This window comes from Myodes glareolus, chromosome 1 (genome assembly GCF_982192425.1).
Source record: "Myodes glareolus chromosome 1, mMyoGla1.1, whole genome shotgun sequence".
Lineage (NCBI taxonomy): Eukaryota > Metazoa > Chordata > Mammalia > Rodentia > Cricetidae > Myodes > Myodes glareolus.
Genome location: NC_142026.1, coordinates 69,632,739 through 69,651,143, shown reverse-complemented (window position 1 = coordinate 69,651,143; position 18,405 = coordinate 69,632,739). Strand labels below are relative to the sequence as shown.

Below are 18,405 nucleotides of genomic sequence, written 5' to 3'. Positions count from 1 at the left end.
TATCACTTAATATCAGTGGACTAAATTCACCTATAAAGAGGCACAGACTTAGAGATTGGATACGAAAACAGGATCCAACATTCTGCTGTTTACAAGAAACACACCTCAACCACAAAGACAGACATCTACTCAGAGTAAAGGGTTGGAAAAAGGTTTTCCAAGCAAATGGACCTAAGAAACAAGCGGGCGTGGCCATTCTAATATCTAACAAAATCGACTTCAAACTAAAATCAATCAGAAGAAATGGAGATGGACATTTCATACTCATAACTGGAACAATTCATCAGGAAGAAGTCTCACCCCTGAATATCTATGCTCCTAATATAAAGGCACCCACTTATGTAAAAGAAACTCTTCTAGAACTCAAGGCAGTCATCAAACCACACACGCTAATAGTAGGAGACTTCAACACTCCTCTCTCACCAATGGACAGGTCAATCAGACAGAAACCAAACAGAGAATTGAGAGATTTATTGGAGGTATTGAATCAAATGGACTTAACAGACATCTATAGAACACTCCACCCAAATAGGAAAGAATATACCTTTTTCTCTGCAGCTCATGAAACCTTCTCGAAAATTAACCACATACTCGGTAACAAAGCAAACTTCCACAGATACAAAAAAATATTAGTTACCACCTGTGTCTTGTCAGATCACCATGGACTAAAATTAGAATTCAACAACAATGCTTCCCCCAGGAAGCCAACAAACTCATGGAAACTGAACAGTAAACTACTAAATCACCCCTGGGTCAAGGAAGAAATAAAGAAAGAAATTAAAGTCTTCCTTGAATTTAATGAAAACAAAGACACAACATACTCAAACCTATGGGACACTATGAAAGCAGTGCTAAGAGGAAAGTTCATAACACTAAGTGCCCAATTAAAGAAAGCGGAGAAAGCACACATTGGAGACTTAACAGCACACTTGAAAGATCTAGAAAAAAAAGAAGCTTATTCACACAGGAGGAGTAGAAGACTGGAAATAATCAAACTGAGGGCTGAAATCAACAAAATAGAAACACAGAAAACAATTCAAAGAATCAATGAATCAAAAAGCTGGTTCTTGGAGAAAATCAACAAGATTGACAAACCCCTATCCAAACTAATCAAACGGCAGAGAGAGAACATGCAAATTAATAAGATCAGAAATGAAAAGGGGGACATAACCACAGACACAGAGGAAATTCAGAGAATCATTAGATCTTACTACGAAAATTTATATGCCACAGAGTTGGAAAATGTAAAAGAAATGGACATTTTTTTAGGTAAGTACCATATACCAAAGTTTAACCAAGAACAGGTGAACAATCTAAATAGACCTGTTAGTCGCGAAGAATTAGAAGCTGTTATCAAAAATCTCCCTACCAAAAAAAACCCAGGACCAGATGGTTTCAATGCAGAATTCTACCAGAACTTCCAGGAAGAGCTAATACCTATACTCCTTAACGTATTCCGCAATATAGAAACAGAAGAGTCATTGCCTAACTCCTTTTATGAAGCTACAGTTGCCCTAATAACAAAACCACACAAAGAAACAACCAAGAAAGAGAATTACAGGCCAATCTCACTCATGAACATCGACGCGAAAATTCTCAATAAAATACTGGCAAACCGAATCCAAGAGCACATTAGAAAAATTATCCATTATGATTAAGTGGGCTTCATTCCACAGATGCAGGGATGGTTCAACATACGCAAATCTATCAATGTAATCCATCATATAAATAAACTGAAAGAAAAAACCACATGATCATCTCACTAGATGCTGAAAAAGCATTTGACAAAATTCAACACCCATTTATGATAAAGGTGTTGAAGAGACTGGGGATACAAGGATCATACCTAAATATAATAAAAGCAATATACAGCAAGCCGACAGCTAACATCAAACTGAATGGAGAGAAACTCAAAGCCTTTCCACTAAAATCAGGAACGCGACAAGGCTGTCCACTCTCTCCATACCTCTTCAATATAGTGCTTGAAGTTCTAGCAATAGAAGGAAGACAACATAAGGAGATCAAGGGGATTCATATTGGAAAGGATGAAGTTAAACTTTCGTTATTTGCTGACGATATGATAGTTTACATAAGTGACCCCAAAAACTCTACCAAAGAACTCCTACAGCTGATAAACACCTTTAGTAACGTGGCAGGATACAAGATCAACTCCAAAAAATCAGTGGCCCTCCTATACACAAAGGATAAAGAAGCAGAGAGGAAAATCAGAGAAACATCACCTTTCATGATAGCCACAAATAGCATAAAGTATCTTGGGGTTACTCTAACCAAGGAAGTGAAAGACCTATTTGACAAAAACTTTAAGTCTTTGAAGAAAGAAATTGAGGAGGATACCAGAAAATGGAAAGACCTCCCCTGCTCTTGGATTGGGAGAACCAACATAGTAAAAATGGCAATTCTACCAAAAGCAATCTATAGATTCAATGCAATCCCCATCAAAATCCCATCAAAATTCTTCACAGACCTTGAGAGAACATTAATCAAGTTTATATGGAAAAACAAAAACCCCAGGATAGCCAAAACAATCTTATACAATAAAGGAACTTCTGGAGGCATTACCATCCCTGACTTCAAACTCTATTACAGAGCAACAGTATTGAAAACAGCTTGGTATTGGCATAAGAACAGAGAAGTCGACCTATGGAATCGAATAGAAGACCCAGATATTAACCCACAAACTTATGAACACCTAATTTTCGACAAGGGAGATAAAGGTATACAATGAAAGAAGGAAAGCATCTTTAACAAATGGTGCTGGCATAACTGGATGTCAACCTGTAAAAAAATGAAAGTAGATCCATATCTATCACCATGCACAAAAATCAAGTCCAAATGGATTAAAGACATCAACATTAATCCGTCCACTTTGAACCAGATAAAAGAGAAAGTGGGAAGTAGTCTACAAGATATAGGCACAGGAGGTCTCTTCCTAAGTAGGACCCCAGCAGCGCAGACAATAAGAGAAACAATGAATAAATGGGATCTACTGAAACTGAGAAGCTTCTGTAAAGCAAAGGACACTGTCAGTAGGACAAAAAGGCTGCCTTCTGACTGGGAGAAGATCTTCACCAACCCCTCATCAGACAAAGGTCTGATCTCCAAAATATACAAAGAACTCAAGAAACTAGACACTAAAACTCTAATTAACCCAATTAAAAAATGGGGTACTGAACTTAACAGAGAATTCACAACAGATGAACTTCGAATGGCCAGAAGACACTTAAGGTCATGCTCAACCTCCTTAGTGATCAGGAAAATGCAAATCAAAACCACTTTGAGATACCATCTTACACCTGTCAGAATAGCTAAAGTCAAAAACACCAACGATAGCCTATGCTGGAGAGGATGTGGGGTGAGGGGAACACTCATCCATTGTTGGTGGGAATGCAAACTTGTGCAGCCACTGTGGAAATCAGTGTGGCAGTTTCTCAGGAAACTGGGAGTCAACCTCCCTCAGGACCCAGCAATTCCACTCTTGGGAATATACCCTAAAGATTCCCTAACATACTACAAAAGCATTTGTTCTACTATGTTCATAGCAGCACTATTTGTAATAGCCAGAACCTGGAAACAGCCTAGGTGCCCCTCAATAGAAGAATGGTTAAAAAAGGTGTGGAACATATACACATTAGAGTTTTACTCAGCGGTAAAAAACAATGACATCTTGACTTTTGCATGCAAATGGATGGAAATAGAAAACGCTTTACTGAGTGAGGTAAGCCAGACCCAAAAAGAGGAACACGGTATGTATTCACTCATAAGTGGATTCTAACCATAATTAAAGGTCTTTGAGCCTATTATTCATGATCCTAGAGAAGCTAAATGAGAAGATGAACCTGATGAAGATTATTTAGCTATCCACCAGGAGGTAGGAAATAGACAAGAGTCCCAGATAACCTCGGGTGCATGGGGGGGGGGGGTGGGAGGGTTGATGGAAGGGGAGAGGGTTAGAGAGAAGGGAGTAGGGGAGGAATGGGGAAAGCTCGGTGGCCTGGGATTGGGGGGGGGAGGGAGGAAGGATGAATATGGGATCAGGGAAGAATATATTTCAACTAAGGGAGTCATTTTAGGGTTTACAGGAGACTTGATTATATATGGGATCCCAGGTCCAAGGAGAGATCCCCAGATTGTTCTCTGGACAGAGAAGAGGGTGCCTGAATCGGCCGTGGCCCATAACCATACTGATGTATATTTTGCTTATCACCATAGATCCTCCATCTGGCGAAGGACGGCGATACAGATGGAGACCCACATTGGAGCACCGGACTGAGCCCCCCGAGGTCCAAATGAGGAGCAGAAGGAGGAAGAACATGAAGAACGAAATCAGTACTGCGAGGGATGCTATCACCCACTGATACAAGGAAACGGATCTAATGAGAGTTTACCAAGGCCAGTTGGACTGGGACTGAACGAGGACGTGATCTAACCAGATTCTCGGAATTTGGCCGGATTCTCTGAATGTGGTTGGCCCGAAGTCTTTCTGAAAAGCCCTTGACTATGATACTGGGACCTGTTTCCTATGCATATTCTGGATTTTGGGGATCCAGTCTGTTTGGATACTCACCTTCCTGGACCTGGAGGGAGGGGGGAGGAACTTGAACTTCCCACAGGGCAGGAAACCCTGACTGCCCTAAGGGACGAAGAGGGAGGAGGAGAGGGAGTGGGGGGAGTGGGAGGGTGTTGGGAAGAGGGGCGGAAATGGAAACTTTTATAATTTAATAAAATTTACTTTCAAAAAAATTATTAGTAACCACCTGTGTCTTGTCAGATCACAATAGAATAAAGTTAGAATTCAATAACAATTTTAACACCAGAAAGCCAACAAACTCATGGAAGCTGAACAGTCAATTACTGAATCACCCCTGGGTGGAGGAAGAAATAAAGAAAGAAATTAAAGTCTTCCTTGAATTTAATGAAAATAAAGACACAACATACTCAAACCTATGGGGCACAATGAAAGCAGTGCTAAGAGGAAAGTTCATAGCACTAAGTGCCCAATTAAAGAAAAATGAGAAAGCACAAATTGGAGACTTAACAGCACACCTGAAAGCTCTAAAAAAAAAAAAGAAGAAGCAGACTCACCCAGGAGGAGTAGAAGACTGGAAATAATCAAACTGATGGACGAAAGCAACAAAATAGAAACACAGAGAACAATCCAAAGAATCAACGAAACAAAAAGCTGGTTCTTGGAGAAAATCAACAAGATTGACAAACCCCTATCCAAACTAATCAAACAGCAGAAAGAGAACACTCAAATTAATTAGATAAGAATTGAAAAGGGGGACATAACAACAGACACAGAGGAAATTCAGAGAATCATTATATCTTACTACGAAAGCTTATATGCCACAGAGTTGGAAAATGTACAAGAAATGGACTGATTTTTAGATAAGTACCATTTACAAAAGTTAAATCAAGACCAGGTGAACAATCTAAATAGACCTGTTAGTCACGAAGAATTAGAAGCTGTTATCAAAAACCTCCCGACCAAAAAAAAAGCCCAGGACCAGATGGTTTCAATGCAGAATTCTACCAGAACTTCCAAGAAGTGCTAATACCTATAATCCTTAATGTATTCCACAATATAGAAACAGAAGAGGCATTTAGAAATTCTTTTTATGAAGCTACAATTACCCTGATACCAAAACCACACAAAGACACAACCAAGAAAGAGAATTACAGGCCAATCTCACTCATGAACATCGACGCAAAAATTCTCAACAAAATCCTGGCAAACTGAATCCAAGAACACATTAGAAAAATTATTCATTATGATCAAGTAGGCTTCATCCCAGAGATGCAGGGCTGGTTCAACATACGCAAATCTATCAATGTAATCCATCATATAAATAAACCGAAAGAAAAAAACCATATGATCATTTCATTAGATGCTGAAAAAGCATTTGACAAAATTCAACATCCCTTTATGATAAAGGTGTTGAAGAGGTTGGGGATACAAGGATCATACCTAAATATAATAAAAGCTAATTAAGCAAGCCGACAGCTAACATCAAACTGAATGGAGAGAAACTCAAAGCCATTCAATTGAAATCAGGAACACGATAAGGCTGTCCACTCTCCCCATATTTCTTCAATATAGTGCTTGAAGTTCTAGTAATAGCAATAAGAGAACATAAGGGGATCAAGGGCATTCAAATTTGAAAGGATGAAGTTAAACTACGTTATTGGCAGACGATATGATAGTGTACATAAGCGACCCCAAAAACTCTACCAAAGAACTCTTACAGCTGATAAACACCTTTAATAATGTGGCAGGGTACAAGATCAACTCCAAAAAATCAGTTGCCCTCCTATACACAAAGGATAAAGAAGCAGAGAGGAAAATCAGAGAATCTTCACCTTTCACGATAGCCACAAATAGCATAAAATATTTTGGGGTAACTCTAACCAAGGAAGTGAAAGACCTATTGGACAAGAGCTTTAAGTCTTTGAAGAAAGAAATTGAAGATGATATCAGAAAATGGAAAGAACTCCCCCGCTCTTGGATTGGGAGAATCAACATAGTTAAATGGCAATTCTACTAAAAGCAATCTATAGATTCAATGCAATCCCCATCAAAATCCCATCAAAATTCTTCACAGACCTTGAGAGAACAATAATCAACTTTATATGGAAAAACAAAAACCCCAGGATAGCCAAAACAATCTTATATGATAAAGGAACTTCTGGAGGTATAATCAGCCCTGACTTCAAACTCTATTACAGTGCTACAGTATTGAAAACAGCTTGGTATTGGCATAAGAACAGAGAAGTCGACCTATGGAATCGAATAGAAGACCCGGATATTAACCCACAAACCTATGAACACTTGATTTTTGACAAGGGAGCTAAAGGTATGCAATGGAAGAAGGAAAGCATCTTTAGCAAATGGTGCTGGCATAACTGGATGTCAACCTGTAGAAGAATGAAAATAGATCCATATCTATCACCATGCACAAAAATCAAGTCCAAATGGATTAAAGACATCAACATTAACCTGAACACTTTGAACCTGATAGAAGAGAAAGTGGGAAGTAGTCTACAAGACATAGGCACAGGAAACCACTTCCTAGGTAGAACCCCAGTAGCATAGACAATAAGAGAATCAATGAATAAATGGGTCCTCCTGAAACTGAGAAGCTTCTGTAAAGCAAAGGACACTGTCACTAAGACAAAAAGGCAACCTTCCAACTGGGAGAAGATCTTCACCAACCCCTCATCAGACAAAGGACTGATCTCCAAAATACACAAAGAACTCAAGAAACTAGACACTAAAACTCTAATTAACCCAATTAAAAAATGGGGGTACTAATCTGAACAGAGAATTCACAACAGAAGAACTTCGAATGACCAAAAGACACTTAAGGTCATGCTCAACATCCTTAGCAATCAGGGAAATGCAAATCAAAACAACTATGAGATACCATTTTACACTGGTCAGAATAGCTAAACTCAAAAACACCAACGATAGCCTATGCTGGAGAGGATGTGGAGTGAGGGGAACACTCATCCATTGTTGATGGGAATGCAAACTTGTGCAGCCACTGTGGAAATCAGTGTGGCAGTTTCTCAGAAAACTGGGAGTCAACCTCCCTCAGGACCTAGCAATTCCACTCTTGGGAATATACCCAAGAGATGCCCAATCATACCACAAAAGCATTTGTTCAACTATGTTCATAGCAGCACTATTTGTAATAGCCAGAACCTGGAAACAACCTAGGTGCCCCTCAATAGAAGAATGGTTAAAAAGGTGTGGAACATATACACATTAGAGTTTTACTCAGTGGTAAAAAACAATGACATCTTGAATTTTGCATGCAAATGGATGGAAATAGAAAATGTTTTACTGAGTAAGGTAACCCAGACCCAAAAAGAGGAATATGGTATGTATTCACTCATAAGTGGATTCTAGCCATAGTTAAAGGTCTTTGAGCCTATAATTCGTGATCATAGAAAAGCTAAATAAGAAGGTGAACCTGAAGAAAACCATATACTTATCTTCCTGGATATTAGAAGTAGACAAGATTGCCAGGCAAACTTGGGTGCATGGATGGTGGGAAGGTGGAAGTAAGGGAAGATGGTTAGGGAGTGGGGAGAGGGGGAGGATTGGGGATGGCTTGGGGGAATGGGAGGGGGAGGGAGAGAGGATGGATATGGGAGCAGGGAAGTATATATCTAAACTCTGGGAGCCATTTTAGGGTTTACAAGAGGCTTGATTCTAGAGGGGTTCCCAGGCCTAAGGAGAGATCCTCAGATAGTTCCCTGGACAGCAGAGGAGAGGGTGCCTGAACTGGCCTTGGCCCATAACCATACTGATGAATATTTTTCATATCACCATAGAACCTTCATCTAGAGATGGATGGAGATAGAGACAGAGACCCACATTGGAACACTGGACTTAAAACCCTAGATCCAAATGAGAAGCAGAAGGAGGGAGAATGCGAGCAAGGAAGGCAGGATCAGAGGGAACCTTCACCCGATGATGAATGGAGATTGAGACAGAGACCCACATTGTAGCACTGGACTGAGCCTCCAAGGTCCAAATGAGGAGCAGAAGGAGGGAGAACATGAACAAGAAAGGCTGGACTGTGAGGAGTGCGTTCACCCACTGATACAAGGGGACTGATCTAATGAGAGTTCAACAAGGCCAGTTGAACTGGGACTGAACAAGCACGTGATCAAACCGGATTCTCTGAATGTGGCCGGATTCTCTGAATGTGGCTGGCACGGGGACTGTCTGAGAAGTCATTGATAATGGCACTGGGACTTGTTTCCTCTGCATGTTCTGGATTTTTGGGATCCTAGTCAGTTTGGATGCTCACCTTCCTAGACCTGGAGGGAGGGGGGAGGAACTTGAACTTCCCACAGGCCAGGAAACACTGACTGCTCTTAGTGTTGGAGAGGGAGGAGGAGAGGGATTGGGGGAAATGGGAGGGTATTCGGAGGAGGGGCGGAAGTGGAAACTTTTATAAATTAATAAAAAAAGGTCTCCTGGGTCCTGGAACCATCAGCTACCCCTTCTGCAGTACTAAGAAGTTCTATCCAGAGAGGTGAGTGGGTGCTCGCCTGGGCGTTCTGTCCCAGAAGGGAGCACAGCCCCTCCCCCCTCAGCTTCTGCAGCAGGGTCTTCGGTGTTCCACGGGACCCCTTCCTGCCCCCACTACTGCCAACCTTTTGTCTCCTGGGTCCTGGAAACACCAGCTGGCCCTGCTGCAGTGCTGAGAAGTTCTATCCACAGAGGTGAGTGGGTGCTCGCCTGGGCTCTCTGTCCCCGAAGGAAGCACAGCCCCTCCCCTCTCAGCTTCTGCAGCAGGGTCTTCGGTGTCCCACGGGACCATTCACTGCCCCCACTGCTGCCGCCCTTTTGTCTCATGGGTCCTGTAAACACCAGCTAGCCCTGCTGCAGTACTGAGAAGTTCTATCCAGAGAGGTGAGTGGGTGCTCGCCTGGGCATTCTGTCCCAGAAGGGAGCACAGCCCCTCCCCCCTCAGCTTCTGCAGCAGGGTCTTCGGTGATCCATGGGACCCCCTCCCTGCCCCCACTGCTGCCACGCTTTTGTCTCCTGGGTCCTGGAAATACCAGCTATCCCTGCTGCAGTGCTGAGGAGTTCTATCCAGAGAGTGCTGAGGAGTTTCATCCAGAGAGGAGGAGATGGGCAGGCGCTAATGCAAGAATTCCTCCAACAACCTGAAAGGCAACATGACATCTCCAGAATCCAGGGATCATGAAATGAGAAGAATTGAATACCCTACTCCAGAAGAAATAGAAGAAATTGACTCTAAGCGGATATTTATGAAATAACAGAGGAACTTAAACAGGAGGTGAAAATCTGCCATAAAGAAATGGAAGATAAGTATAACAAAAAGATTGTGGAAATGAGTAAAGAAATGGAAGAGAAATATACCAAAAGGCTTGAAGAAATGAGTAAATCCGTAAATGAAATTCTGGGAAACCAAGAAAAAACAATCAAACAGGTAAAGGAAACAGTTCAAGATTTGAAAACTGAAATGGAGTCAATGAAGAAATCACAAGCCGAGGACCGTCTGGCTATGGAAAATCTAGGTAAACGAACAGAGACTTCAGAAACAAGCATAACCAACAGAATACAAGAGATAGAAGAAAGAATCTCAGACTCTGAGGACACCATAGAGAAATTAAACACTCTGACCAAAGAAAACAGCAAATCCAACAAATTCTCTTCACAAAACATTCAGGAAATCTGGGACACAATAAAAAAACCAAATCTAAGAATAATAGGAGTAGAAGAAGGAGAAGAATTGCAGATCAAAGGTCCAGAAAATATATTCAACAAAATTATAGAAGAAAACTTCCCCAACCTAAAGAACGATATCCCTAGGAAGGTTCAAGAAGCATACAGAACAACGAATAGGCTGGATCAAAAAAAAAGTCCCCTCGCCATATAATAATCAAAACACAAAACATTCAGATTAAAGAGAGAATATTAAGAGCTGCAAAGGAAAAAGATCAAGTAACTTATAAAGGTAAATCTATCAGACTTACACCAGACTTCTCTATGGAAACCATGAAAGCCAGAAGGTCCTGGATAGAGGTACTGCAGAAACTAAGAGACCATGGATGCAAGCCCAGACTACTTTACCCAGCCAAGCTATCATTCACTATCAACGGAGAAAACAAAATATTCCAGGATAAAAACAAATTTAAACAATATGTAGCTACAAATCCAGACTTACAGAAAGTATTAGAAGGCAAATCACAACACAAGGAATCCAACATCCCTAACACTGCCTACAATAACTCAGACATCTAGCAACCCTTCACAAGCAAAACTCAAAGAAGGGAAAAACATCCACTCCACCACCTCAAAAAAAAAAAAAAAACGGAGTCAACAACCACTGGTCATTAATATCACTTAATATCAGTGGACTAAATTCACCTATAAAAAGGCACAGACTTAGAGATTGGATACGAAAACAGGATCCAACATTCTGCTGTTTACAAGAAACACACCTCAACCACAAAGACAGACATCTACTCAGAGTAAAGGGCTGGGAAAAGGTTTTCCAAGAAAACGGACCTAAGAAACAAGCAAGTGTGGCCATTCTAATATCTAACAAAATTGACTTCAAACTAAAATCTATCAGAAGAGATAGAGATGGACATTTCATACTCATAACAGGAACAATTCATCAGGAGGAAGTCTCAATCCTGAATTTCTATGCCCCTAATATAAAGGCACCCACTTATGTAAAAGAAACACTTCTAGAACTTAAGGCAGTCATCAAACCACACACACTAATAGTAGGAGACTTCAACACATCTCTCTCACCAATGAACAGATCAATCAGACAGAAACCCAACAGAGAAATGAGAGAATTATTGGAAGTATTGAATCAAATGGACTTAAAAGACATCTATAGGGAAAAAAAAAAAGGAGCCGAGAGGGTCATAGGTATGGCGGCTTTTAGGATGAGAAAGTTGACAACCATGCCTGCAGGTCTGATATATACATCTGTAAATGTACATCTGGCCAAAGAAGAGGAACCCAAAAAGCAGCTAGTAAGACCAGAACAGCTCCCCATATATACTGCACCACCTCTCCATTCTAAATATGTTGAAGAACAGCCTGGTTATTTACAAATGGGCTTTGCATCAATCCATACTACAACTGTTCGTTATGTTGGCTGGTGGAAGGGTGTTTATATCTTTATGAAGAATGGGATAGTGGATACAGTACAGTTTGGTAAAGATGCATATGTCTATCTGAAGAATCCTCCTCAAGATTTTTTTCCCAAACTGGGAGTGATTACAGCTTCAGGACTGGCAGGTTTGGTCACAGCAAGAAAAGGTTCTAGGTTTAAGAAGATTGCTTATCCACTAGGATTGGCCTCATTAGGAGCAACTGTTTGTTATCCAGCTCAGTCAGTAATAATTGCAAAGTTAACAGGGAAAAAGGCATATACTACAAGCCAGCAAATTTATCAAGCCATTAAGTCATTGTGGACAAAAAGCAGTGAAAAAGAATCACTCCCTGAACCAAAGGAAGGAACTAAGGTAGGAATGTCTGATGAAATACATGCCAAAACTCCTGACTCGAAACATTCAGTGTCTTTTCCAAAAGAACTTGCCTCTGCAACAAAGGTTAAATCGGAATCTACTGCAGGCATTATACAGTTTCTACTTGACCCCAACCTCATGGATCACGGGCAGTCTCATCCAGAAGATAAAGGTATGTACAGCACCAGAAGCTGAAATGGACTACAGTGGGAGCCTGCGGAGAGATCCGCAAGATGTACCAAGTGGGAAACGATGGTGAAAGATCATGTAATGGATGGGTAACTGACAACATGACTAGACATATTTCCATGTTTAATTCCAAATAAACAGTTTGGCCAATGATGCAAGTGGTTAAAACACAAATTAATGAATACAACACAAGTAATATTAAGAGATTAATGAGGCAACTGAAGTAGAAGTACTAGGAGTATATATTATGACTTGTAAGAGAATTTATTAGAAAGCAAAATAAAGGTGAAGATATAAATGTCAGTAAGACTAAAATATGAAAATATGCATATGCAAATATACATATTTATACATGTGAATCTGCTTCAGTTTTCCCAGTTTATTCTCAGTTAACTTAGAGTGGCAGATAGAAGGATGTGGTTTTTTTCCCCAGAGCTGAAATAAAATATCCATATTTTATGGCAAAAAAAAGACATCTATAGAACATTCGACCAAAAGAGGAAAGAATATACCTTCTTCTCTGCTGCCCATGGAACCTTCTCAAAAATTGACCACATACTTGGTAAAAAAGCAAACTTCCACAGATACAAAAAAATATTAGTAACCACCTGTGTCTTGTCAGATCACCATGGATATTGGTGATAGAATTCAACAACAATGCTACCCCCAGGAAGTCAACAAACTCATGGAAGTTGAACTGTCAACTATTAAATCACCCCTGGGTGAAGGAAGAAATAAAGAAAGAAATTAAAGTCTTCCTTGAATTTAGTGAAAAGAAAGACACAACATACTCAAACCTATGGGACACAATGAAAGCAGTGCTAAGAGGAAAGTTCATAGCACTAAGTGCCCAATTAAAGAAAAATGAGAAAGCACACATTGGAGACTTAACAGCACACTTGAAAGATCTAGAAAAAAAAGAAGCTGATTCACCCAGGAGGAGTAGAAGACTGGAAATAATCAAACTGAGGGCTGAAATCAACAAAATAGAAACACAGAAAACAATCCAAAGAATCAATGAAACAAAAAGTTGGTTCTTGGAGAAAAACAACAAGATAGACAAATCCCTATCGAAACTAATCAAATGGCAGAGAGAGAACATGTAAATTAATAAGATCAGAAATGGAAAGGGGGACATAACCACAGACACAGAGGAAATTCAGAGAATCATCAGATCTTACTAAGAAAGTTTATATGCCACAAAGTTGGAAAATGTAAAAGAAATGGACATTTTTTTAGGTAAGTACCATATACCAAAGTTGAACCAAGAACATGTGAACAATCTAAATAGACCTGTTAGTCGTGAAGAATTAGAAGCTTCTAATTCTTCAAAATTAGAAGAATTTGGTAGGGAGATCAAAAATCTCCCTACCAAAAAGCCCAGGACCAGATGGTTTCAATGCAGAATTCTACCAGAAATTCCAGGAAGAGCTAATGCCTATACTCCTTAATGTATTCCACAATATAGAAACAGAAGAGAAATTGCCAAACTCCTTTTATGAAGCTACAGCTACCCTGATACCAAAACCACACAAAGACACAACCAAGAAAGAGAATTACAGGCCAATCTCACTCATGAACATCGACACAAAAATTCTCAATAAAATACTGGCAAACCGAATCCAAGAACACATTAGAAAAATTATCCATTATGATCAAGTAGGCTTCATCCCAGAGATGCAGGGCTGGTTCAACATACGCACATCTATCAATGTAATCCATCATATAATTAAACCAAAGAAAAAAAACATATGATCATTTCATTGGATGCTGAAACAGCATTTGACAAAATTCAACACCCATTTATGATAAAGGTGTTGGAGAGACTAGGGATACAAGGATCATACCTAAATATAATAAAAGCAATATACAGCAAGCCAACAGCTACCATCAAATTGAATGGAGAGAAACTCAAAGCCTTTCCACTAAAATCAGGAACACGACAAGGCTGTCCACTCTCTCCATACCTCTTCAATATAGTGCTTGAAGTTCTAGCAATAGCAATAAGACAACATAAGGAGATCAAGGGAATTTGAATTGGAAAGGATGAAGTTAAACTTTCATTATTTGCAGATGATATGATAGTGTACATAAGCGACCCCAAAAACTCTACCAAAGAACTCTTACAGCTGATAAACACCTTTAGTAATGTGGCAGGATACAAGATCAACTCCAAAAAAATCAGTTGCCTGTTGGGAGCCACCTGGAGGCACAGGTGGTCCTGCAGTTTGGAGGTATACCTGGCTCAGCCACGTGGGGCTGAGCACCCTTGCCTGTACCCTTGCTTGCACATGCTCAGAACAGCAGAATGGCATTAACCAATCAGGACAGCATTCAAGCCTCTCCACCGCTTAAAAGCAGCTGCCTCGGGGCCCAACGCTCTCTCTCTAAGCTTTCTCTCGTCCCTGCTCTATCTTCCCTTCCCCCAATTTTCCTCAAGGGAATGCTCCAAATAAAGATGTGACCAGGGAAGGAATTCTCGTTTTGGTGGCGTTCATTCCTGCTGGTCAGGATGGCCCCCCCGCAACTGGTGCTCGAAACCCCGGGACGCTGAGGGACCCTGACAACTACGCCGGGGGACCCTGAGAAGGAAGTGCCCAGCAACGTGCTGAAAGCCCGGGGAGAAAAAGCTGAAATCAGACACCAGGACACAGAGAGCCGTGAATTTCAGAACTCTGAAAACGTGGAGCGGTGAGTGACGTCAGTTGAATTCCTCCAGAAAGGGGAGGAAAAGAAATGTAAAAAGGATAGGCCTAAAAAGAAAAGAAAATACAAAAAAAATCAAAGTTAAGGTATCTGAAAGAAGGTACAGAAAGCAACGGGGAAGAAAAATCCCTTAAGTTCAGTGCAGGAGGAATGTGAACAGCAGCAAAAAAGGCGAGGTAACTAAGGCGGGACTATGAGGACGATGGGGTACGGGAGACCGCGGCTTCCGCTCCCTTTCCGTCCACCTGCGTACTCGCTGTTAGAGACCGGGGCAACAGTCTCGTAGGGAGGCGGGCTTGATCGAGTTCGAAGACTGCCTTCCCTATTCTTAAAGAGCCACAGAGCTTTTGAGGTGATTTTCGCCTAATTTTGTTAAGAGAGCTCAGCCTCTGGCTCTCACGTACAGAAAACTTGAACTTTGTTTGAGGAAGTAGCCAGCGGTGGTGGCGCACGCCTTTAATCCCAGCACTCAGGAGGCAGAGGCGGAAGCTGCGTGGCAGCGCCGCTAAAGACCTAAAGACGGAGAGGGGCCAAACTCTGAACTGTGTTTCCATAGCAACATGGGCGGGCGGAGATGAGTTCCCAGAGAACGGGCTCCGCGCTCGGGCAGACCGGGCAGGAGAAGCCCCTCCATGGGTGGGCGGATGCCCCCCCTTGCCGGAGCTTGGAAAAGACTCACGGCCTGCGGTGCGAGTTCATTGCCTGAGGCGAGGCAGGGTGCACAGTTTGCAGATACAGGATAAACCGGAGAGCCCGCGCACGGCCCGGGGAGGAGCCATGCCTTTGGGCCATGCGGAGCGCGCCACAATGGGCCTCAGAGGCGGGGCAACCGCCACTGTCTGCTGCTGCCGCTGCCGCTCAGCCACAGCCGCCAAGAATTCAGTCAGATAAAAACATTTGTCGCCAAAAATTCAGTCAGATAAAAACATTTATCCCCCAAACATTGCCCCTTTGTCAGCAGGAAGTAGTCAGATGATCGATGGTCTACGCCCACTCTCCCTCAAAGAACTGGTCGTGATTATCATAATAAAGGCGTGTTTACCTGGTTACCGTATCCTAGGTAACATAGGCGGACCTTTTGCCTGAGGCACCGGGTGAGATAAACAATGCTACCTAGAGGTTTTTTCATCTGAATAGGGGAGCTGGAGAGATGGCTCAGAGGTTAAGAGCACTGACTGCTCTTCCAAAGGTCCTGAGTTCAATTCCCAGTGACAACTGCTTTGGTTTTTAGACATAAGAGGGGGACTACACTACCAGTGACAGCTTCCCCCAGAGAAAGGATTTCTCTTGCATTCTTTACACTTAATTTTTAATTCAAAATTTTGCTGGTACAGGCAAACAAGATTTGCTCTTTGGAGCAGAGACCTATAGGTCTCTAAGTTCAAAACCAGCCTACTTCCAGTACTGATTGTGCTGAATTTTTACACTGAGAGTTTTTAGTACTCTTAAATGTTAATTTGGGAGGAGAGTTTTGTTTATGTTTTTCTAGGAATGCTGACATACATCTGGATGCCAGCAAGACTGACAAGGGAAATAAAGAAGAAGAAGATGACCCAGTGGATGCTGAGTGTCCTGCTGTGGAAGATTCGTGCGGAGGCAGCAGTGATGACCCTCTGGGCGGTGCCAAGAGCAGCTGTTTCACACCATCGACTTGAGCAGCACCCTGTGCAACCTCTTATCTCTTAACAATTTTCTGACTGACTCTATTTTGCCTTTTCCTTCCTTAGGAATGGGTGGGAGCAGAGATATTCTTGGCATGCTATGTCTAGGTGGAAGTGCTGTATGTCTTTGATTGGTGTGCTACCTGCTAGCCCAAGTGAGGTGGGACAAGGTCTTTATAACACAGGCTTGGAATGTGTCTCCTCACCCCAAGTTTGACTCTCAGCTTCAAAAGAGCTCATAGACAATTAGCCATGCATAGCCTTTGTACCCTCTAGGGACCAGATAGTCCCACAAAGCATGGAGGAAGGTATGCATAGGCAGAGGGTGTGCAGACACAGCCCTAGCACTCCCAGGGAAGTAGTTGTCCCATTGCACGGGAAGGGTGTGTCTTGCTTTTCTTTTCTTTAATCGGTCCACACATCATGAGGTGGGGACCAGATTGAAGAATAATTTTGCCTTATTGCTCTTATTAACAAGAGAAGAGGGAGATGTTGGGAGCCACCTGGAGGCACAGGTGGTCCTGCAGTTTGGAGGTATACCTGGCTCAGCCACGTGGGGCTGAGCACCCTTGCCTGTACCCTTGCTTGCACATGCTCAGAACAGCAGAATGGCATTAACCAATCAGGACAGCGTTCAAGCCTCTCCACCGCTTAAAAGCAGCTGCCTCGGGGCCCAACGCTCTCTCTCTAAGCTTTCTCTCGTCCCTGCTCTATCTTCCCTTCCCCCAATTTTCCTCAAGGGAATGCTCCAAATAAAGATGTGACCAGGGAAGGAATTCTCGTTTTGGTGGCGTTCATTCCTGCTGGTCAGGATGGCCCCCCGCAGTTGCCCTCCTATACACAAAGGATAAAGAAGCACAGAGGAAAATCAGAGAAACATCACCTCTCATGATAGCCACAAATAGCATAAAATATCTTGGGATAACTCTAACCAAGGAAGTGAAAGACCTATTTGACGAGAACTTTAAGTCTTTGAAGAAAGAAATTGAGGAGGATACCAGAAAATGGAAAGACCTCCCCTGTTCTTGGATAGGGAGAATCAACACAGTAAAAAAGGCAATTCTACCAAAAGCAATCTATAGATTCAATGCAATCCCCATCAAAATCCCATCAAAATTCTTCACAGACCTTGAGAGAAAAATAATCAACTTTATATGGAAAAACAAAAAACCCAGGATAGCCAAAACGATCTTATACAATAAAGGAACTTCTGGAGGCATTACCATCCCTGACTTCAAACTCTATTACAGAGCTACAGTATTGAAAACAGCTTGGTATTGGCATAAGAACAGAGAAGTCTACCTATGGAATCAAATAGAAGACCCGGATATTAACCCACAAACCTATGAACACTTGATTTTTGACAAGGGAGCTAAAGGTATGCCATGGAAGAAGGAAAGCATCTTTAACAAATGGTGCTGGCATAACTGGATGTCAACCTGTAGAAGAATGAAAGTAGATCCATATCTATCACCATGCACAAAAATCAAGTCCAAATGGATTAAAGACATCAACATTAATCTGTCCACTTTGAACCTGATAAAAGAGAAAGTGGGAAGTAGTCTACAAGATATAGGCACAGGAGGCCTCTTCCTAAGTAGGACCCCAGCAGCACAGACAATAAGAGAAACAATGAATAAATGGGATCTACTGAAACTGAGAAGCTTCTGTAAAGCAAAGGACACTGTCAGTAAGACAAAAAGGCTGCCTTCTGACTGGGAGAAGATCTTCACCAACCCCTCATCAGACAAAGGTCTGATCTCCAAAATATACAAAGAACTCAAGAAACTAG

General features: G+C 41.7%; 2 pseudogenes; both read left to right on the top strand.

The window, feature by feature from the left end:
• The first annotated feature begins 11,428 nt into the window (after positions 1-11,428).
• LOC148123437 (MICOS complex subunit Mic27 pseudogene) lies at positions 11,429-12,399 on the top strand (annotated as a pseudogene).
• Positions 12,400-15,480: 3,081 nt separating this feature from the next.
• Positions 15,481-15,678, top strand: LOC148123436 (Nuclear RNase P; annotated as a pseudogene).
• The last annotated feature ends 2,727 nt before the right edge of the window (positions 15,679-18,405 follow it).